At 38.2% G+C, this 24740-nt stretch overlaps 1 protein-coding gene across 12 annotated transcripts in view; it reads right to left on the bottom strand.

Annotated features, from left to right (window-relative positions):
* LOC145983989 (latrophilin Cirl-like) overlaps positions 1-24740 on the bottom strand; it is a 310072-nt gene that overhangs the window by 98127 nt on the left and 187205 nt on the right. Inside the window, exon 1 of one of the 12 annotated variants that reach the window (XM_083117245.1) lies at positions 13827-14553. The exons of 9 other annotated variants lie outside the window; for them this stretch is intronic. The gene's annotated coding sequence lies outside the window, so the exon portion shown is untranslated. 2 more of the 12 variants (XM_083117244.1, XM_083117247.1) reach the window with 2 other exon arrangements.

Genomic DNA, 24740 nt, shown 5'->3' with positions numbered 1-24740 from the left:
AAAGTTATAATCGCATTTTTACACGATATGACGATAACGCGATGAAAGTTTCCAGAAAAAAAAAAGTATCTCGGTAGCTTTCTTGATTTTTTTTTATCTGAAGGTTTATCTTAGCTAACAAGTTTTAAAACAGTTCCACTGATTGATGTAGCATAAGGAAAAAAAAGGTCACAAAATTCTAATATTTGAGTTTTTATTATTGGCCTTGGTATTTCCTAAGTTGCAAGAAAATGTTTTAAAACGATAAATCTTAAAGCCGTTTTGTATAATCCGAATTTGTTTACGTTTTGAGGGGAAGCGAAAAATGCTAAGAAAATTCAACTTTAAGGGCTTCCCCAACCCAAGTGGCATCATATTTATTGCTAATCAACATGTGTGATTCCTTTTGCGTGTTTTGTGAAACAAATATTTATGTACGCAGAAGTTTTAAGCGACCAGGACTCGAACCCGGGTCTCCGGCATACCGTGCCATTTCTCTACCACTGAGCTACCGAGCCGGCCTGGCCTCGCCTGATTTTTCGCTGGGGCTGTTTTACCTCTGTAGAATCGTCTCTGCAAGCGCTATCGCAACGGGATCTGTTGCCTTTGAAACATTATAGACGACGTTGTCTCTTTCCTCCCAGCGTAGAAATGTCAATTCATTAAATTAAGCACACACAGGCCAGCGAAAAGCAGGCGAGGCCAGGCCGTAGTACATATCCTGTGTGTGCCTAATTCAATGAAATATTTATGTGGATGGTAGCAAGCACACATAATAGGAATTCCACATGTGGAGCTAAACAAAAATCAGGATGAGTGATGATATGATGAAATTGATGAAGGGACACTCAAAAAGAACATCCAGACCGGGATTCGAACCCGGGAAGTGAGGTAACGAAAGATATGTAAAAGGAATACATTTTTAAAATGTATGCACAAGATAGCTTATACTCTGCGAAACATATTTAAATCTTCTTAGCAAACAGCAATAATTTCCTCAGAGGTGAGAGAAAATCTCAGTCATGATTTTGCACAGATTGCCTGTAGGGTTCCAGACCACCCAAGATGAAATAATAATCATTAATGGCTTCATGTATCGTGTTAAATATGTCCTTGATCCCACCTAGGATCGTGAACCTAAACACGTGAAGGGGCATCCAAATTTATAGTAGCAGCATGCACTTACATCCAAACAAACGACAATGAAAGAAAAGATAGGGCACTTCGAAGCATTGTATTTCGTACTTGCATTTTTATTATTTTACGTGGCGTCTTTATCGTAATCGCGACTATGATGATTGGAAGAAATTGATGAAAGTGATAAAAGGGCGCTCACAATGAAACACACATACCCTGATCGGGACTCGAACCAAAAACGTTCGATAGCGAATTCATGGAGTCGAACACACAACGTGCTCGGCCAGTGAGGCACCTACATTAATTTTAAAATTAGGAATAGAGCGACATGTGAAGCCAGACACATTTCAAAACAAGAGCATTTTTCAGTATCCTCAACTGCAAACTATTTCTAGTAACACCATAGTTTGCATCAGGTACTTGCACAGAAATCCTACCTACACCTGACAGTTCTCATGCATGTCATAACTTGACATCAATTCAAGTTTCAACGAGTACTACTACAATGGAAAAAGTTGGCCTCCTCGATGGCTTAGTGATAACATGTCGCCTAGTAATCAAGGAGTCCTGGGTTCGATCTCCAGTGGAGGCACATTGCACAGTTCCTTGGAACCTACTTTAAACTGTAGGTCCAGTCCAGATAGCCATTCTGAGTACAAAGTGGGCTTACAACCGACAACAGCGGCAAGCAACTCAGCCAGGCGTTTTGCCAAGATTCTCTTTTCACAATGCAATCTATTCGAAGTACATAATAGATTTATTAGCATTGATCTTCTGTGATCAAGTATAGAGTACCGGAAAGACACTGTCTTTAGTCAAGTACGTGCTTAACCAATATCGTATCCAAATGTGTCAAAATCGATTTCTAGCAATGAATAGAGCAGTGATTAATTTCTCACCACAATAGTAAATTCCCTGCAGATCGGTATGGAGAATGTGGACCACAGATTCTTTGAAAATCATACTTCAACCTAGTTCCTTTTTGTGGAAACTCATGCTTCAGAGTTGAGATTTTTTTAATGTCAGTATAACATTTCGTGAGGCAACTGCTTGGTCTTTCGCTCCGTGGAGCAAGAAGAGTTGACTTGACCTTTCATCAAAGGTTGATGAGAATCTTGCAGTTTGCCAAATATGTACACAAACGGTCAAATAGCAAGCAGGGGAGTTGGGGACGATAGTATGGGAAGAAAAAGAACGCGGTAAACACACAAGAATAAATATTCCATAATCAGGAACGCACACATGTGGTGAAACTTGGCCTTTTTAATGCCACTGTATTTACGGTGGAATTGTTTTGGAACACATCAACCGGTAATTTGCACCAACCATGATTAACTTTCTGATTTGCTGTGTCGAGAGCCGAGGTGAAGAGCCTGGTGTAAAAGCACAAATTAAGTAACGGTTTGTATTTTTTATTATTTTGTGTCGCATTTCTGCTACTTTTGGCTAGTTGCGACGATGAGGTAGAATGATAGTTAAGTGAAATTGATGATTGAACACACCTGACTAGGCCAGAACTCAAACCTAGAAATATCTGGGGTGAGATCGTGGGTTGATCAACGCGCTCGGCCACAAGGTGGCAAAAGTTTCAGTTACAAAGGAAATGTTAGCACAAGACATGGGAAACTGGATAAGTACCATAGAGAATAACCATGGCATTTTTTTTATATTCACAATATGAATATGGATAATAACAATTAACCCATTCTAGACTTTCAGCATAAACATAACAATTACCTGCCTTTCTAAAATGAAAATATGTTATATCGATCGACTGTACACGATACAAATTTCATTATTACTACTTTTCACGTGTTTGAGATGTGGTACACAGAAAAACCATGCAAGTTTCGTATTTTAGGCTAATCGTGACGATGGGGATTAGTGATGATTAGATGACGTTTCGACTGGTTTCTTAGCGAAAAAACAGACTATATGTAAATTTGGACTAAATTCTACAGGAAAATTAAAATGTATTATTTCTAATAAATTTCCGACACGTTTTACTCTGAAATACATTTTAACCAGACGAGTAAGTAAATCGAGTAACGAAAAGTTAATTTAGACTTGACTTTCAAGATCTATTTTTTTTTTAAAGTGAATTAATAGAAGTGAATGAAAATCATACAACAGTTGAACAACGTTGCACAAGGATAGGTGAAAATAATCTTTTTTTTTTTGGCAAAACATTAAAATTAGTTTAATACATTCAAAAACTATTATCGTTACCGAGGAAAGGCTGGAATCTAACATTACAGTTTTTGGTTTTCGTTTTGCTAGCCTTTATGTTGAACTAACTCAACTTGTATAATTCCACCTGAAATTCCGGCCTGCTCCGCTTCCCCTGTGGAATTTCCATTGTTTACCGAACTCCGGTCTCTGTACCCTTCATTCCAGATTGTGATCGCGAGAAACACCACGCACTCAACTTTCCCATTACACAAAATTCGCTCTGTTGATGACCATTAGACGAAAAAGCTATTTACGGCAGAACTAATACTTGCCCAAAGCAATTAGGATACCATCGGTGATGCTAGCAAAGCTCCGGCCGTGTAAAAGGAAATGTTGAATTTACAGAGAATGCATATCTCATCTGAAGCTCGGTGGTACTAGCGCATGGCAAATTCCAGCCTTCACAAGGGACGAGATTCTCAGATGTCAAGAAGACTGCGGAGAGGAAGGTTGTTTGTTTCCACTTCCCCTTTGGTAATGAACGCCGCATATTTTCAATTTCTGTTTACCCCAGCTAGGAAAATTAATAATAACGGTTGGTTGGTTGATTTATTTAACGTCGCTTATTTACAGCGGCTTATCGCGACGGGGAGGATGAGAGAACGAAGGAAGGGGCTTGAATTGGCCATGGCCTTCGTTCAAGTTTATATCCCAGAATTCGTTCAACTCGATTTGGAGTAGAGTTGCTTTAAGCTCACTTTATGCACAGAAAGGCTAATCTGGACTGGGCTTACAGTTTAAAGTGGGACCCGAACCACTAAGGGCCTCGTACCCGGAACCCATTGATTACAAAGCTACGACGTTACCATTACGCCACCGATAGGACCAATTTTTCAACTATTGGATACAGTAGATTCTACTGAAGTTTCATGCGCATACAAAAGCTCCCGTTCTCGAGTAGTCTTCACGAAATCAATCTCTATCATCCACACCAATATTATTATTCACCAATGACCTTCAGAAATTGCACCCTGATACATTATAAAATAAACAGTGCTTAATTCTTAATTAAACAATAAATAAACTATTGATAATTTTATCTGTGCCTCGTGTATTAAGGAGTGTTACACTCCTTACAAAAAATGTGCCTCCTTGTTTTAACAAAATTTGTCTTTTTCTTTATTCAAGCCAATAGACACAAAACACGTAAAGAGCCAAGAGTATTATGGATAACATGGCGGTAAAACATCGCACATTATATCCTAATGAAGCTAACGATACATGCAGGTTATTATTTTCATTTTAAACATGGCTCTGGTAACGTCTTACGAAATGATATTCTTCACAGTGTTTGCACCGCATAATATGCATGCGCAATTCGTTGGACAACACTCGTGTAACTGATTTAGTTTATAATACACAAATTAAAAATTCCTTTTGTGCAATCTGCTGAACAACGAACCTGTCGTCGCCTTCTCCCCCTCAAACGCCACGGTGGAGGAACAAAGAAATCACACCGAGCGGCCTGCAACGTTTCATCGTTCTACCGCTAGATGGCAGAGGAAGACCCAAACGTCCGAGGTTCTCTCATTCCTGACGAGAGGTCGTTCGTCCTTTGCAAACTCCGCCGAGAATCAACTTTGGAGAATTTGAAAAGAAAAAAACAAACTGAAAATCTGTTTCGTATCTGCGCCTCATCTATAATATGGAATCAGTTCCATTCCTCTGCACGCCACTTTTTTTTTTCTGTAAATGCATCCCTACAATGATCAATTCGCACATACGGCCAGGTTTCCGTTTTGAACATGTGTGGAAACATGTGCATTTATAAATACAATGTACGACTCGATTAGCACATTTCAGTGACTATAAAACAAGACATTTGGGTTTCCTAGCTCCAACGAAAACAATATTTCAGAAAATATCAATTTTTACAAATGCTGCTTGTGAAACCCCCACTCAGCGGTCTGAAGTACATAACCTGGTCGCCTCCCATAGGGCCCACGGCTACACCAATTGTGTTTTATTAACATTTACTATTTGTACCATTAGGTTTAATCATAAAGAGGTAGTGAAAGGACTAAAGTTGGAAGTTCAAGAAAAGAAGCGCATGAAAGGCTCGGGATCTGTACTGGAACCTCCCCCATGCGAGTTCACTACTTTTAAACAACCACTCAAACTCGTTCGGTGTAAACTTGAATATATCAGCAAAGAACGTGTTAAATTGAGAGTCGTTTTCCATTCCCGCGGGAATAATTTCATCAACGAGGTGATGATCTCCGAGAATTTGTCACTAACTTTCCCTCACGACAGCAGTGGCGTGTCCAAGGTGGGGGGGGGGGGGGTTCTGGAGATCACAACCCCTTTTGGCCAGGGTTTCCTAAAAATGATTCAAATACAGGGGGGAAATGCAAATATAAGACTCGCTACTAAACAAGACGTACACACTTCCAACCACTGCGATACTACAGAGAACCTCTCTGCAACTTTAACTTATGCAAATACTTCGCACATAAATCATGTGAAATTAAAAAGTACATTGTACAAAGTACTGATATATCAAAAATGTTCTTGTCTCCGTCTCTCTTGTATGCTTTGGATCGTTTTTATCGTTGAGGAAAAATCCCTTCCGAATTTCTTGGCCCACAAGATGATTTTCCGAAATTATAGAAGAGGGTTCTGGAGGCATTAACGACTTTTGTAATGATTTGAGTGAAATATCGTTACCTGCTGTCCATTAACTTAAAATAAATATACAAACCGTTTGGGCCGCGGTGGCTCAGTCGGTAACGCGTCTGACTACCATGCTCAAGGTCCCGGGTTCGATCCCCGGCCGGTTCAAATCCGGGAACTTTTCTAACGGTGGAAGCGGCCCCGGCGCCCACCCAGCGTCGAATAACATGGGTACCTGGGGGAAACCCTGGGGGGTAAAGGCGGTCAGGGGCGTGATGCTGATCACATCACCCTCACTCACGACCGGATCAAGAAAGTGTGGGGCGTTACCCCCACACCCCCTATACGCCTTCATGGCGTGGTGCTATGCACAGGGGAACACTTTACCTTTTTTTTGTAAATGTAGTCAGAACTGGGAATACTTGAAGGTGTGCCAAACCCACTTTATGCTTAGAGAGACTAATTGGGACTTGTACACTTTAAAGTGGAACCCAAATTGTTGTGCAGTATGGCTCCAACGAGGATCGAACCCAGGATTCCTTGATCACAAAGCAAAAGCGTTATCACTATGACATCGTGGAAGCCCGTAGGTGAACGCGAAATGCAACATTAAAGTAAATATTGGCCATAATTCACTGTCCAGCATTATTGTTATTATTATAAAATGATCACTGTAATACACTGTATTGCGTAACTTTAATAAATACCCTTGATGAGCAAATGTATATAAATATTTAATGCACTTAAGAACTTCAACAACAAAAGATAGATAAAGGGGGGTTCGTAGTTAGTTGATTTGTTGTGTTAAGTCCACTTTATGCACAGTAAGGCTAATCGGGACTGGACCTACAGTTTAAAGTGGGATCCGAACCCGGTGGGTCCATAGTAAATCGTAGGTTAAGAACAGTTGGTGTATGCTATAGACTTCTGCTTCCACTTTACAACATTTACGATTGGAGAATAATGAAAATGTGTGAAAAGATCAACTTTGATGGTTACTTACAGCAGGAGTTAGACAACAAGAAATACAGAATACTGTTATTTGCTTTTAGTTCATTTAACGTAGCGTTTCTGCCACTTTGGCTAATCGCGAGGAGAGAATGTTGTCTACTGATAATTTGGCGTTGTAGTATTCCAGAGAAAAGGTGCCCTTCACTGATACTAATTATCAATAGTAACGTAACTTTTAAGACGATTACTTAACTTCCAGAGGTAATCGCAACTGCAATAAATAATGGGAACAAACAAAACGAAACTTGGAATGCTCTGACCAGATTTGATAGAAAACAGCAATTTTGTGCTAGTGTTAAGAATTTGCGGTCTCGAGCAGCAAGCAGTCCACAAACACGAACCAGCAGATTATAAAGCATAGGCAGTAACAATTCAACCATGCGATGGGTTTCGAGGTAGCAATAGCAAAATTCACATTTTTGAAAAAAAAAAAAAAAAAAGTACAGGTTTCGCATAAATATTCAATTATGTTGTGCAAAGTGCAAGGCAAACAATATTTTTTTTAAAGAATACAAAGGTGATTTCTAGCATCTTTCTCAACAAAACCACGTTTCATCGTGTACGAAGATAATACGGAAACTGTGAAATTAACGAAAGAATACATTTTCCCCCTATACTTTATTACGCTTTGGCTGTTGACTTGTTCAAACTTCTTAACAAGTACAAAAATTAAATAATGAAAATATAATTGTTTAGCATTTGTTGTATAATCGATGGTTATTTATTTCCGATGAACTTAATGGAAGGAAAGGAGTACATTGGGATCATATGGCCTTGAAGGACAGCCACAAAGAAGATTTATGCACACTGCTATGCATAAAATATTAATCAGGAACTTTACTTTTCGTTAGCTTGATCTAACAGTATTTTTGTTTTTAAAAAATATTCAGTTCTTTAATTGACATTAATTTCCTTGCCAGCACAGTTGTTTTATACAAATTGTGGCGCCTATCTTTTTACCTATTCATGTAATAACAATACAATATTAATTAATTTGCATATGCTAATTAATATTATTTTAATTTAATGTAATTATTTTTAATTTAAGCATTTATATTACTATTATTAATTTGTGACACACTTGGTTCTGACCCCTCCCCCGAAATATATTTCTAGACGTGCCTGTGTATGTCTTAAACATTGTATTATTAGAACCGCATTTGAAACCCAGAAACAGTTGCAACGAGACACATGCAAATTTCTGCAGCGGAAAAATATAATCCAACATTTAATTTTGTAGTATTTTGTATTGGAATATCAAAGATCCACTACATTAGGCGATAGACTATTTAGGAGTTGATGCTCAGTCCCAGTCCATATTCCAAATTAAAAGACAACCTTAAATATTACCAGATGAGAGGACACTGAAGTTATAATGTTTCGTGTCCATGTATACATAATTGGTTTGCCAGTCGGTCGATAATAACATTTAAAAGAATATATTTTTTTCACACCGGTAAATGAGCCGCTCCACTGTACTTCCATGATCGTTTCTCTTACGGACAAATGACAAGCGGCAGAAAAGTTCAAATGGGGAGTACCGTTCTCGGGTGCCATGAGATGCTGTGCGTTGCAGAAGTTCCGTTACCTTACAAGAACGGCCGGAAGAAGGTCACATTCTTAATGCTAACAGTCTGAAGCGAAAGAGCCATCTAATTTCTCCCCAAGCTGCACATCTATCTTCCATCTTTGGCGTCGGAACCCACGACACGGTGGTTTCCGTTGCGCGCTGAGTAGCCAGGAGTCCTCGGGGTTAGACGTGGTCCTGGTTCAATCACCTCATCTTAGCAACATTGATATACAGTCAACTTAAACAGTTATTATTGTCTCGGCAAACTAAAGGCATTATCCCAACCATTGTAGAAATATAATTGTGATAGTCGATAGAATAAATTAATTTCAGTTAGCTGGTATTTCAGCAGAATAATGAAAGGAAACCCCAGTTAACTTAAAAAGTAGAGGCTGGTCAGCCTGACGCGTTACGAAACCAGAGGTTCATCGTTCAACTTGATCGCCGCGATGAACCCAAGAGGTGGAAAAGCGACGTAAAATAGCAGAGAAAAACAAAATTAGAATGCAATATGCGGAATCCCAAGAACAACTTGATGTGTTCATATTCTACCACTTACATAAGAAATAAATTTATTTCCAAAATCTAAAATTGAATTTTTTTATGGAAAGTGCCACACGTCAACTTCGTGACCAAAATTTACGAAGATTGTCCTTGATTGGGGAGAGGGAAAGGTTTTCTTTTTTTATGATAACCATTATGTTTGCAGTATATCTCATTGCTTAAATTCTGAAGAAATTAAGAAAAATAGTTTTGTCAGACACTCCTAATAAAAATTGTTATTATTGACTAAAGTACACAATTTGATATAATGGACCCGGATCCCTAACCAAAATTCCTGTCGACGCCCAAGATCCCAACGGAATCTGGAAAATCTGGACTCTGGCGCAAAAGATTACAGCGGCAAACATCGCGATATCTCAGAAAAATTCCAAAGTTTGGATCGAAGTCCACTGTTGCTCCATGCGAGATCAGAGCTCAAAAGTAGACGGTCATCACAAAATACGTTTACGATATGAAAAAATGATCACGAAGTCAGAAATATGAACAAACACACTTTTAAAGTCAATGAGAATTTTTAGTGAAAATGTATTACATCTGGAAATGTGAAAACATGCACTGGAAAAGGACCACATCCAGATCTCTCTTTTATACTTATAAAAGATTTGGTTCACAATTTTACATAAATAACAACAATATATCACAGACATAGAGCTATTCAGTTCTACCACCATGTTTAATACAAATACGCGACAATAATGTAAAACGGATTTGGCAGCATGCAAACGTCGATTTCCACTTATCATAAAATAATAATGCACATTGCTAACATAGCATTCTTGTGGCTTTACGCATACGAACACTTCGATTATCATAAATCATGCGAAAACAAGTAAAAAAAAATACACGCTTCCCCCGTATATAAACACTTCAAACTGCTACAACTGACCGTTGCTTAAAAAGCGGGAATAAATTTAGTACTAGTAAAATTTCAGGGACATACCGATCGACATGCGCTGAACTTTTATATTAAAAGGAGAAAAGAATTCGCTGTAGTAAAATCTGATTTTGCCCTGAAACAAGTGTAGTGCGATAGAGTTACAAGGTTTCCCGCCGAGGCCTGCGCTCTAGATGCACGAGAAACGATGGGTTAACTGCGATAAATATGCTTTCTTGTGTATACAGAAGCCCTTAAGCACGCGAATATGCAATCATGCAGCAAGTACCAGCATAACCTACACAACACACGAAGTGGACGAAACTATTTTCAGAAACAAGATATGTAATCCACCAGTTGGCTTAATGTCCTTTGCCTTACTTGTACATAAAACTGGCGATAAGACTATCAAATATCAAAACACATGCTTTGTGTGGAGAACAGGCTTCTTTGTTGCATTCTACTTGTAATACAAACCGTGCCTCAGCGCTTTATACTGACCTTATTCAACTACCCCCTCTCCCCCCCCAAAAAAATCATAATAACTAAAGTTGATTTTTCTTTGTTTACCCTTTACTAGATAAAAACGTACGGTATCACAAATATCTGTACTTTGAAAAAATAAAATAATACACGTACAGTAATATTCATTCACAACTACTACAGAGAATATATATAAAAAGGTGAACTATTTATTACGTAACTAGATTTTTCTGTGCAAAAAAAACCTGTAGGATGCATATTCCTTCTAGTTTAATTAATGATACTTTTCCCTGAATGTGAAGGAGATGAAACTATCAGAATGAACCATACCTAAAAATAGTGTAGGTTATATTCTTTGAATGTTAATAAGAAATAAATTTTTACATGTCGTCCACAGTATGCTTAATTCAATCCAGAATGTAATCGCAATAACGTTTGGTCATGGATTACAGCGGGAACGATGATATGCCTTCTGGTCAACTGCCTTTAATATCAAACCTGTGCACAAAGGCTAATCGGGACCAGACAGGAATAGCAAGAAATTAAATGTTCTCACCGGAAATCAAATCTAGTGCTTTCTTACGTTATGCGGTTATCATAACTAACCGGGATATCACATAATAATACGTGGCCGGGTGCGTCAAGCAGTCCACTTTCGATTTCGTCTCCGAAGATCCCGGGTTCGAATCCCGGCCTATGCATGGGTGTTAATTGATTCGTAATCGGTGCGTTTACCCTAAAGTGGAAGAAAAAACGAGGCTAGGTAACAAAAAACTAATAATAACAATGTAATGAAATAATATAATCGCAGGAAAAAAATTCTAAAATACATCCATATTACATTCTTGAAGCTTGTGAAATGCTGTTTGGATAATAGACACTTTCAAACATTACTCCGTGTTTGTTGGCAAATCAAAGTTTTTATGAACGTTAACTGCAATTTAAGGCAAACAATCCACGCCGCGGTATACTTATGTATGTTGAAAATACGACCCCCAGAATAAATGGCTTATGTGTATATATAAAAAAAGAATGGAATCAATTGTGCAACTGCTATAACAAAACTGAGTACACGATTTTTAAGAGTATTCCAAATATTCAACTATTCCAGGCATTCAATTAATTAAACAATCTTATAAGTAATAATTCCTACAGTACAAGTAGAGAGTATTATGCTTTCACGCAAATGCAGAATTAAGTGCCACTGCAGTGCTCGGAAAAAGTATTTTGAATGCTGCAGCTGCACACCTTATAATAAGGATATTAAAAATGTGACGAACTACATGACTAGGCATAGACGGAGAGAGTTTAGCGTTACAAAAGAAAAGATGAGATGAAAGTAGGAAAGGCTGAGACACGTCAGAAACATTACACCTTAATCTGATCTACCCTAAACTCCATAGAAATAAAACACTATTCCGTAATATAACAAACTGGTTTCTTAAAACAACATATTTTATGCGATTACCTGACACTTAAAAATCCATAAACATTAACGTCCTACGCAAAAATCTACAATTCTTCAATCTACAAGCCGTCGGTAAAAATTATATTGAAGTATATACTAGGAGTATAGTTTTCGTCGCACAGAACAACTTTTTACATTTTACCCCTTGCATACATAAGACATTCCACGTTCCACATTGATTTCTATACGTGGAATTAGTAAACGGAGTATCCGTTATTACATGTCAACCCTTCTGCATTATACTATGATTTGAGTCACTTGACAATTTCCTAAACTATTTTAACTCTGACATTACGTTATACTAGTACTGTTTGCCTTACTAAAAGGGAGTCTACACAACTCACATGAGCTTACGGTATACGATCACAACTTGTGACATATGTGCTTGCTAAGCTGCTGTTATGGTGTGCTGTGACATGCGAACAAATCATTTCACTTTTGTTGACACGAACATGCTGTTTGAAAGCACAAGATGTTTGTAGATGATAAATTATGTCCAAAAACTTGATACTATATGCCCATTTCAAGATCATGGGGCATCAATTATTATTTCATGTAAGCCCGAGTCTATCAAAATCCTACCACGCATCTTCAATAAAAGTGTCAGGCAACTCTCAAAACACACATACAAAAATACAAAACTTTACATAGAAGCGCGGTGGCCCGTAAATTAAAAGTTAAGTTACAAAATCATACAGTTTAGGGTAAACAAAGAAAAAAAAGAGAGACTAATTCATACTTCAGCCCATTAAAAAGGAGCAGATGATTATTTCCAACCAAATGAAAACTACACAACACGCAATGATGAAGAGAAGATGAGAATTTTTCTTGAAAACAGATCTGCCGACCGATCTCGGAAAGGCGTCCCGCGGCTGCCGAACCCAGTCGATGTCGGTTGAGGCGATTGCCGATAAAACGAAGCGCGTCCTCTACACTAAAGAAGAACCCGACGCCCTGGCACTGTACCGCAACTACAACTACATTTATAATTCTTTGGATCTAATCCCGAACCAAAACTAACAGAAGCCATATATTCCACTCTTATATTATTCTGACTTACGGCTGATATCTTCAAACTTCCGTAGCCATCATTCATAACCATAAGTTTCCAGCTATTTTCAAATAATATTTTCAACAGTCTTGTAAATTTAAATATTCTTGCGACGCGTAGGTATATTTAGTGCATCTATGGTTAAGCGGTCGTAAACATTTTGAATATTTGTTTCATCGCGTTTATTCGGTATCACGGAATTCAACTACGATTCACCAATAAACAATTTAAAGTATGAATCAATAGCCACATGTAAGTAAATATATAAATCAGCACATAGTTACCACGTATTACGATAGTTTGTAAGGTTGGTAAATCTGGGCACAACGTTGTTCGTGAAATGGACTGAGTACAAAAATCCAGACACCCACGCTTTATCCGAATATCCGCCCAGTGTTCTGGGTTTCGGATCGAGCTACTTTAACGACTATACCACGGAACTCGACGAAAAGAAAAATACTGCTTCAAGAGGCCAGCTTTAGTTGACACATACCACCATTTAATTCTCTCCGACAAGCGATATCGGTCCTAACACATTTCATGATCAAATATAATCCGAAGCGCAGATGTTACTTTCGAATGACACTAAACATGTTCATATGTCGTACAAGTTTGAAGTTTATGTTAGCAGACAGTTCTACTACATGCAAAAGAGGTGCAGGTCTGCGTGTGGAAACTACAATAAGAAATGCTAAACATGGAAACACTTACCACTTAGCATCTACTGGCTGTGATGGAAATCAAATTCGCATTATAAACATTCTAATGTGCTGGTCATGCGGCTACATCACATACACGCACAACACACAACATTCACAAAACTTTCGAATTTTCATAAGCCTACCTACACATTCACAGAATAAAGAAGAACCAAGTTCTTGACGTGGTCATCCTCGCCGAGCTTTTGCCTCGCGCGATGGTGACTCCATCGGCCGGCCAATCCGGGTGTACAGACCCCCTGGCGAAACGGCGGCGAGAGGCAGTAAACAAGGGAAAAATATAAACTGTTTGAAAGTGTTCTTCTTACACACAGAATCTTCGCGATAATTTCCGTGCAAAGCTGCGGCTTGGCTTGGTCTGTGTAGCCGTCCCTCGCCAAGGCAGAGTCACACACCAAGCCCAACTTCCCTAGTTTCACATCTCACCACCCTCCGCAGCGGGAAAGAAAAATTCACTTCAATATTCTTTGTTTTTCGACAGTAACTTGCAGAACACTTCAAAATAACACAACGTTTAGTTTTTCCCTCTCACTTTGGCTACGGAAAAGTACGTGTAAGTGTTTTCACAATAAAGTATATGCCTTCAGCACACACTGTAAATCGAAGCACACTGTCCACAGGAACTGAACATCAAAGAGCACTAACTTATATACCGTCATCACAACTTGAACTAGCGTTCTCTGTACATAGAAATGAGTTATCTCTCACAGCGTTACTTTTAAGTTACATTTTCCAATCAGTAATAACTTTCAACAACAAAGCCACTGCTAAGAGAGAAATCTTTTCTGGTGCCGGCAGCGACAGTACTTCCTCTTCGAACACACGCAACTTCTCAACTGGCTGCAGCCTAGGCAGGCGCTGTTATTTTAATGAGACCTGTTCGACCACTTCATGTCTGCTGCGCCGACCGATAGATGTCCTCAGCGCAGCCTTTCCTGCTTGCCGTAAACTCCTCGTGCAGTGTTGCCAAATACTCAGTTACACGAACAATGCAACCCAGCGTAGCGGTACGCTGAACAAGGGGCCATTCCACGCCGTTAGCTGCATGAACCGCCGCGGAGACAACAGCAACACAAGCGAGAGCCACACACGTTCATTTAGATTACATGGTCAAGCTTTCCCAGCTAGCGAACCACACGCAACCAATTATTGGTAATTGGACAAGACGTCTTTTGACACATCGCTATACTTAGAGGGGAAAAAATACTACATTAAAATTAAATGAGCGAGGGGCAAAAACGATGGTATATTTATTGTTTATTTGATATTTCCTATCTGTTTTCGCTTTCATCACTCCGTTCGGTTAATAAATATATGCTCTCTGGCTTTGTGACTTACCGTTTAGAATATTGAAATAGTACACACAATTGAGTTTATTTGAGTCCACTTGATGCACATATAGGCTAATCGGGACTTGACCTACAGTTTATAGTAGTCTAGGAATCACTATATGCTTCAACCAGGTATCGAACTCGGGACCCCTTGATTACAAAGCAACGACATTCAACTATGCTATCGGGGAGACCCTACATATATTTGAAAACTCATCAAAAATATATAAATAACGATATGAGATTCGCCTGTAAGTTCAATATTAATAACTAGTCAGGATTTTCATAAAATATATTTTCACTTACCCGATGTTATTTTAAGAACCCCCACCCTAACCTAATATCTCGCGCGGCTGGCATATTTAATGTTAAATGACAATTTAGCTAATAATATCACTCGATTAGCTTATTGTTTTCTAATAAAAACACAAATCACTTTGAACTAACGCCGCGAACAAGATCTACGTTGTTAGCTATCTGTTTGTACACAATAAATTCATGAAACAGCTCGTTACTATCACTGTCTAAACATATTCCTTTCTGGCAGACAAGGAAAATAATTGTAAAGATCAAGAAGCAACACACAATGCAGGGTTGTTTTCAAGATATTTGTACAATTTCAATGTGCTGCTTGGTAAGACCCTAAAGAGGAATATTCTTCTGACTGTAGAATGCTCAAATATTTGTCAGTTGAAGCGACGAGTGATGAACTGTCATCAAGATCAAAAGGAAGTCTGTTACATATTTTATTAGTTTGAATGCATTTATTTCTTGCTTCCTCACTTTCATCTTCTTGCTTAAAAATTTTTGTAATTTCTCATCCCCTTTTTATCACCTGCGCTCTTAATTCCAACCTTTACTACTTTTTCTTGTTACTTTACCCCTTTTCTTAATTTCGACCATCCTTAAAAACAGCAGACGCGTGCATTTTAAGAGTTCTACGTTAGATAATATGTTCTGAACAAGTGGTTGAAATTGGTGCCACTCTAGACAAAAGAGATTTACTAAAATTTTTCACAGAAGTTATTTCACCCCTTCTCACACGTTATTAATTGTTCCTTTCCACATGCCTCATTTTGCAGAACTAAGGCAAGCAAAATATGGGATTTCCACACAATATATTTGCAAGTGGGTGACGTTCATACATTTCTCCTTGCATTTGAAGAATTTAAATTTCTTTCACTGGTACTAATAGTTGAAGTGAATATTGTGGGTGGGAAACTGGTTTGATTGACAGTTCTAACTTGTGGATCAGGCATCAGGTAAAAATTGCTTCAGTAATTATGGATGACAACAGTGAACTTATACCCTGCTTTACTTTCTCCACTACAAACAAACTTTGTTTTGAGCATATGTTATGCTTAGATAACCTAACCGGGACTGGGCCTACAGTTTAAAGTGGAATCCGAACCAGTGGATCAGTTTTCTGTTCGTCTTACCCATGAAATTGGATACAAATCCGTTAACCAAGCGAAGCAACTAATAATTCAGCCCTCTCTAGACATATGTCTTCAAACCACATATTATACATTATTACTTTCGCTGCTATCTAGATATCTGTGATGACAAATAGGCTTACATGGCCATGAAACGAAACTATTGCGAATATCTAGACAACAACGAAAGCAAGCCACATGAAAATTCATATGAATGCTCTAGAAGGAATTCTAAACGGATGTAATTATTAAGAATTTGGAATATTGTAGCGTTTTTTCGAAAGGAGAGGAATTTTGGAAAAATACTTGGCTGCGCTTTTCTGCCACTTTCGGCTATTCGCGAAGATGATGATGAATGATGAAGAGAAACCATGCCAAGGCCGGGATTCGAACCCGGGACCTTTGGCATTTTAGCGCACTGTGCTAAGCAATCCACCACGGAGGTCGACTTCAATTATCATTAGTGTTGCCCACGGGACGAGACGGGACAGGCTTTTAAAAATTCGAGACGAGACGAGATTGATCATGTGTCCCGAGACAAACGAATATTTTCGAGACGAGACAGGCCAAAGTCTCGTCTTGTGAGCAACACTAATTATCATGCAGAGGATGGAAAATCAAGTTATGCCGTACCCAAGACTTGCTTCCGCAGCGTGTTTTTATTCGCTTAGTCATTTGCTCGAAATAATAGCATTCATACTCGTAATATTAACATTGTAACGAGAAATGTTGAAAATTGTATATTTTGGAAGGGAATCATCCATTTGCTTCACGATGAAGACAATGATATGGAAAAGAGAGGAAAGAATAAATCATACAAAAGACAATCAGAAACTAAACGGAAAACGTCTTGGCAACCCATCAAAGAATTTAACCAACCTAAAACTGAGAATTCCTTGGGACACACGTTCTACGCGGAAAGAGGACTGACTCACTACGCCCAGAATTTGCTGCATTCGTTAAAACTGATGAAGAAGAATTAACTACAAAAAGACATTCTACTCATCTCTCTGTCGCTCTGCTCGGCCGTTCGTTCTTTCCTTCTCTTTGGTGAGTCGTCAGCCTCCCCCTCCCCTCCCCCTATCGCCACGGATAATCAGTGATTCCAGATAGCTCGACTGCCTACCGTTCTTCCTAATTTTTTTTCTGTGTCAATAGTTCCACGGGTCTTCTTTATTTCCGATAAGCTCGCATTTTATTAGAGGCCTTTTCTCATTGAAGCTTCTCTGATGGACCCCCATTACTAATTTGCTGCTAGTTAAACACTACTAGGAAGAGAAGTAAAATTAGTACTCGCGACAATTAAGTTAATCCTCTAATTGTACAGGCAGATCACTTGATTCACATATCTAAATTGCGGTTGTGGTAGAGTATAGTTGATATTCATGATACGAATAATTTCAGTTACAGTAATATCTATATCTTCAGGATGAATGTTTAAGTGACAAGAATATAGTCTTTATTACTCAGTTTGTGGTTAAAACTTACAAGAGCATCCACGACGAAAAGGAAAATATGACCACATAGTGATAAAATGTAATTCAACAATGATAGATCAAAACCAGGTATAGCAACGGAAATAGAAAGCAACAACTATTGTTACAGGCCAGTGGCGTACGCAAGGGGGGGGTTACGGGGTTTAAACCCCCCCCCCCTTGAGCTTGTGAAATATTATGAAAAATGCTGTGGAAAAAATTTAAATGGCCAATTTACCACAGTCAAAGATCTGGGACAATACTATTACTATTACTACATCTACTACTACTACTACTACCACTAATAATAATAATAATAATTTGAATTATTATTTCCATGTAGCATGGAGAAAAGCACAGCATTCCAAGCACACGCGTCTTTCAGAGTGATGCCTTGCACAAGTTCTTGAAAGTGAAATATGAGGGTAACTATGATTTAAAAGAGAAATAAAATGTTTTGTATTTCAGTTGCAACAATGTTCAATACTCTGGCGTACGCAGTTTTTTTTTGGCGGGGAGGGGCCGGTATAGTAAATGTGGATAACACACGGCTTCGTTTTGGAGGGCAGGATGCATAATAAAATATTTCGTATTTTTGGAGCTTTTCAGTGTATTAAAATTGTATTCAAAGACAAAAATGGTAATCGGGACTCACTTTAAAAGAGGTTTCGTATTTACACATTTTGATTTTTTAAAGTTCTCAACGGATTTTTATTTGAAAATTCTGATTTTCTCAAAATTTTGGTAGGGGCTGTAACATCATCGGTAGAGGCATGCATATTTCGTTTTTGACAAAAAAGAAAACGAAATTTGAAACAACACATTGCAATGTTAATTTTTAAGGTTTCTGAAAGGTGTGAGGGGCATTTTCCTACCCTGTTTTGTCACGAAATGATGCGAAATGAACTGCAAAATGCGAAATAGACTCTTAAACACGAAATTTACCGTTTATATACCTACGCGACACTTTCTGAAGCCTGAAGTATCCTGTGTGTTATGCAATTCACGGAAAATTGATTAATTTTGCTGTAAATATTTGAAAAGCAAAAATGGACTCCTCTATACAGGAATAGGGTAACTTCGGTGAATAACGCCAGGCGGGAAACAACGCCATTTCAAAGTTTCAACTCTGAAAGCATGGACGCATGTAAAGTTAAGGGGTGACTCACCGTCTTGCGATAAACAATGGTGCCTGGTAGCATTGCTGATAAGAACGGATGCCATTGTCGATCCTTCATTTAAGAGAAACACTTTGAACAGTGTAGACGTTTGAGTTGCCTTTTGAGGAAAAAGGGTCCACATTTTCATCACGCCGACAAAGATGAGTGTTTTTCTATTGTAGGATTAGATTTTAAATGTTAACAATGTTGTACGTACACAATACGTTTATTACGTAAGAGAATTATGTGTGTACGGTTTTCATGGTCGGTGTCGTAAGTTTAGAACAGTTGGTTAAACTGCAATCTGTTGTTTCGGGAAATAACGCCATCATCGTGTCGGGGAATAACGCCACTCAAATCAAACTCAAATTTAAGGAAATGTTGATTTCGAAACTAGGTTTATCCTTGCTCAGTTACTTTCGAGGCGTACAGATATTTATTCCCGATTAATTTCCTCTTTCAGATGGTGAGAAAATGTAGAAATATACAGGCCAAATGGTCAGTAGATGACTTTAGGCAAGCTATGGCAGCCGTCAAACATGGAATGAAGATAGCATGTGCTGCACGTTTGTTCCAAATTCCTCGCAGAACTTTGAGGGACTGGGTATCGCGAAAAGACAAAAAAAGACATGCTTTTTCTAATAACTTACTACAGTAATTATTTTTCCTAGTACAGTTTAGTAAAGAAAATGTGAATGTTTTATTTGTAATTAAGATAATGTGAATGTTTTACTTGTAATTAAGAACATGGCGTTATTACCCGACAGGTCTGGAAATAACGCCATTTTGCATTAACACAGAATTTCGTATTTTATTGCTTTCCTTATAACAGTGCAATCCATATTTTATTATTACACAATAGAGGAAAGTTCATTCTCCTAAACATGTAAGTTTCATGTTCCTAACAATAAAAATGTATGAGTTATAGAACAAAATGACCAATTGTTGGCGTTATTCACCGAAGTTACCCTAAACTTAATATTCTGGTAATGATTTAATGTGCTATTAGAAGGGATATGTTTATTTTGTGTAATAGTGCAGTTTTTAAATCGGGATTATATTCACATTTTTAAAACCAAAATGTAATTTTATATACCGCTTTTATACCGCTATAACAGCGAAATTTCATTTTATTTACAGCTTTTGAACCCGAAATTGACTCTGTTTTTATACTGAAATTTTGCTTTTTTATTTACTAAAAGTATGTGCGTCTAACCATCGACCATGCCTCTACGTACGCCAGTGTTCAACGAACATGTATTTTTTTTTGTGTGAACAATGAGAATTAACTAAAGAAAGTTCTTGGTTCGTTGTTAGAGGCTAATGTATAGACAAAGGCTAGGCGGACAAGAATACAGTCACCAGTCTGCCTTCCCATTGTATTATTTACCGCAGCACGTTTGAATGTCTCTCTTTAAAATGTCTCACCTTGTTGACTAGACAATTATTCAAACGACAATAAGCTTAACTATCGGAAAATGTTTTGTTGGTAAGAACAGTGAGACAATCCAGATGTGAATTATCGGGGGCATTTATGCGGGGAAGAAGCCGGAAAAATTCCAACCAATTTCGGGAATCGAATCCGGATCTCCCGCGTAATTGTGAGATGCTCTACCGACCAGACCACCGCAGCTTCTTGGATGAGTTCCATACTTTAATTATTTCAATTTATTTTAATATATTTTCTTGTTTTATGGATTTTCTTCACCCTTAAAATGTCTCACCTCCTTGACCAGACAAAAAACAAAAACAAAAAAATGCTCCCAGGATTTGATAAAAATTGAATGATTAGAAAGTAATTTCTTTCTATTGTTTTCATAAATGGTATATTTATGCAGCTCTACTACATAATAGTAGTAGTGGTATTAGTAGTATTATTAGTAGTAATTCAGCTAATTAATTAACTATAATTATTATTCATTAATTGTGATTATTATTATTTAATTAAAGTATAATAAATCAAAGGTAATGTGAATTTGGAGAAAGTTTTAGAAATAACCCCCCCCTTGACGAAATTCTGCGTACGCTACTGTTACAGGCTCGAGAATCACATACGAAAGTATACATTTCATTCTGCGAGCATTCACAGTAAATGAGTACAAATACAGATATATTAATAAATTAAATACGTGCATTAATTTAGAAACTTTCATGTGACTTTTCCTCCCTCTTCAATCAACGACACTTACTCACGTACACAACCATTCAAGCTGCATCCTTAATTCTCGCCTGCAATCACTTCCAAGCTACGGTAAGACGCATATGCACGTGAATTACACATAATTTCAAGAGAAGAGGGGTGGCTCGGTGACCGAGCGTGATAAGTGGTTGACTTTCGGTCTCGCCACCGAAGTTCCTGGATCGAGTCCCGGTCTGGGCATGGGTGTTATTGTAACTGTCCATTCATCAGTTTCATCAAATTATCACTCATTCTCATCGTCGCCAAAAGTGGCAGAAAAAGGACGAAAAATACAGAAATTAGGCAAGAGAAGAGGGTTGGATAAAACTGTAGAAATCACCCTATAATGTTCCTGGGAGAGCAACTATGAGAAATAAATCTACGATAATTCCTATCTGAATACTGAACCAAGTAGCAATTACCTTTAGTTTAATAGCAGCTGTCAGTTTTAAATCCTATCACATGTCAGGCTCTTTTTCATTAGAAGCGTTTATTGCGTTGATACAATACACTTTCCAGCATGGGAAAAGAAAACAGTGCGTGTCTTAGCTTTAATCGGTGATTCGCTCTCGTTGTGTTTCATTTAGAAAGTGTGTTCTTTCTACTTCATTTGACTGACAAATATGTAACACAAACAAGGGGAAAATATTAACATTATATTCAAATATTATACTGAATCGGGTTCAAAAAGTATCTTAAGAGAGTTTAAGTAAGCTAGCCTTGGTTTATTTCACAGGCTTTTCAACAAAATGTGCTGTCCTTCATTAAAATAAAGCTTGGCATGCTGCTTACAAAAATACAAGGTGTCCGGCTTAGACCTTTAACATTACAAAACAGTATAACTTTAGTTACATTCAATTTCAAATGAAACTTATTGTTTGTATGGGACTGGCAACTATGGCCATTTGCGAGAATCGCCAGTACTTCGAGTTGACGTGATGCGCATGCACGTGCAACGTATATATTCCAAGATGGCCGACTGGACGGTTCAGCAGAAAGTGTTCTGCGTTCTTTCACTGGCAGAAAACAAATCTGTGAAGCTTGTTCAACGTGCTTTTCGGCGTAAATTCAATCTTCAACGTCACGACAAAGTTCCTTCCTATGTGAGTATTGTTAAGTGGGATAAACAACTAAGAGAAACTTGAAGTGTTGTGGCGGTGAGCGGGAAGTACGCGAAGCGGAAGGTATCAGAGGAAAGCACTGAAGTGATTCGCACTGCATTCACAAGAAGTCCAAGAAAATCAATAAGACGTGCAAGTTTAGAGCTCAATATTCCTCGGTCTACTATCCATGATGTTGTGCACAAAAGATTACGTCTACGGGCGTACAAGATCCAGTTACATCAACGAATTTATCCTGATGATAAACCTAAAATACAGACGTTTTCGGGCAAAATGTTAACGGAAATTGACAACAACAATGCTTTTCTTGACAAGGTGTGCTTTTCTGATGAAGCTACATTCCACACGTGCGGCAAAGTTAACAAGCATAATTGCGGTATTTGGGGAAGTGACAATCCTCATGAGTTTCGTGAAATTATGAGAGACTCGCCAAAAGTTAATGTATGGTGTGGGTTAATGAAAGAGAAGTTAATAGCACCGTTCTTCTTTGCTGAAGAAACAGTGAGAGGAACGAATTATTTAGACATGCTTTGCCTCAAATGCCTCCAGAAATCATTTTCCAACAAGACGAAGCCCCGGCACATTTTGCTATCATTGTACGAGAATTTCTCGATGACCATTTTCCTAGAAGATGGATAGGAAGAGGATCTAAACCACTTGCTTGGCCTCCACGCTCGCCAGATCTTTCTCCCCCCTCCCCCCCTAGACTTTTTCTTTTGGGGGTTCATCAAGGACAAAATCTACAGTATGCCTGTCGAGAACTTAGAAGATCTGCGTAAAAGAATTCGTCAGGCGATTAACAATGTGACCCCTCAAATGCTATAGTGAATACCTGGACGGAATTGGAATATCGGTTCGACATCTGCTCTGCCACAGGGGGGCTCATATCGAGGTTGTGTGAAGTGCTGTTGCTGGGACATAATAACGCACGAGTTTTTCTACCAAAATGTAAATTTTAGTAAAAAAAATTGTGTTTCTCTGCAAAATTATGCTTTTTTGTAATGTTAAAGGTCCAATCCGGACACCCTATTAATATGTATGCATCAATGGGAGCACACCTTTTTTGTCAATTGTCAGTTGACTGGCATTCCTTAAAATAAATTGAAGCAAGTATTCAAATTAAGCATTGCACATGGTCAGTTTCGGCGATTGGGTGCCAAAACTAGGAGGAGGGAGGGGCAAGGACAGTTTGTTTTTCTTGGTAGAGAAGGCTTACCATTAAGAGTTCATAATGCGGGGTCTAATAATTGCAATAAGTGAGAGAAACTGCCCCCTTTGCCCCTCCTAATCGCCGCCACTGAATATGATACATTTGAACTGCAGCGACCTCGGCTAAGAATGGTAACCTCTAAATTTTCGTCAAATTATAATACGTAGTTGAATAAAACTTCTACTCGTGTGTTTCTGAATGATACTCAATTTGCCATTTTTATATGATAGTAATCACCAAACAATACAAATATTTTTCTCCCCGCTCTGTAATACAATCGGAGATATTGACGATAGCCTATGGTAATAGGACAGGAAGCATGTCGCTGACCCAACATTAAAAGCGTGCCCATATGAAACCGGCTTTCAGAATATGGCCGGCCAACAATAGGTTGCGCGATGTTCCAATAAATTTTACTTGGGCTGATGACTTTTAAATGTCTACGAGGCCCATGGCTCAGGAACATCGCTGTACCCGTGTGGGACTATTATGCCTAGAAACATACCACAAGAAATAAGTTCCCTTGTAAGAAGCAATATCTTTTATATAATCCATGAGGTGTGTCCTTTCAAAGGCAAAGCCCCTCCTCATTTCTCCACCTCACTCCACCGACAGTAACATGACTTTCACATTGTCAGCTACGAACTGGTATATGTTCGTCAGTGGGGAGTGGCTTTTTATTTCTTAGTGCTATGATCAGAACATCCAAATAGCTGAAGCACATAATGCAAAAGCAAGCTTGGTTCTGATAAAACTTTAGAAAAGGTACGCCATACATGTTGCTTTCACTTCGATTTGGCGGGACAGCATCACGTACCTTGGAAAAATGTTTCCTGAAGAGAACATATCTAGATATTGTATGAACTCTTCCATTACGTTAAGAAAACAATATCTCTTGCATTAATCCTATGGTCAAATAAATATTTCTGTCGTATGTACTTTTGCTACATTCGGTGTAATAAAATACAAACAATAACAAGCAGTGCATATGAAGAGAAGATGCAAGAATTATATAACACCAATTGCAGGATCAGTCGTAGACACGTAGCACAGAACAATGGAGAATGGTAATTGATACTCCTTGATAGTCCTGACACTATTAAAAATTGGGATCATCCTGAATATAA

This window comes from Lepisma saccharinum, chromosome 2 (genome assembly GCF_977018435.1).
Source record: "Lepisma saccharinum chromosome 2, izLepSacc3.1, whole genome shotgun sequence".
In the NCBI taxonomy this organism is placed as follows: Eukaryota; Metazoa; Arthropoda; class Insecta; order Zygentoma; family Lepismatidae; genus Lepisma; species Lepisma saccharinum.
The sequence above is the reverse complement of the archived record's forward strand: the minus strand, read 5'-3'. Positions and strand labels throughout refer to the sequence as shown.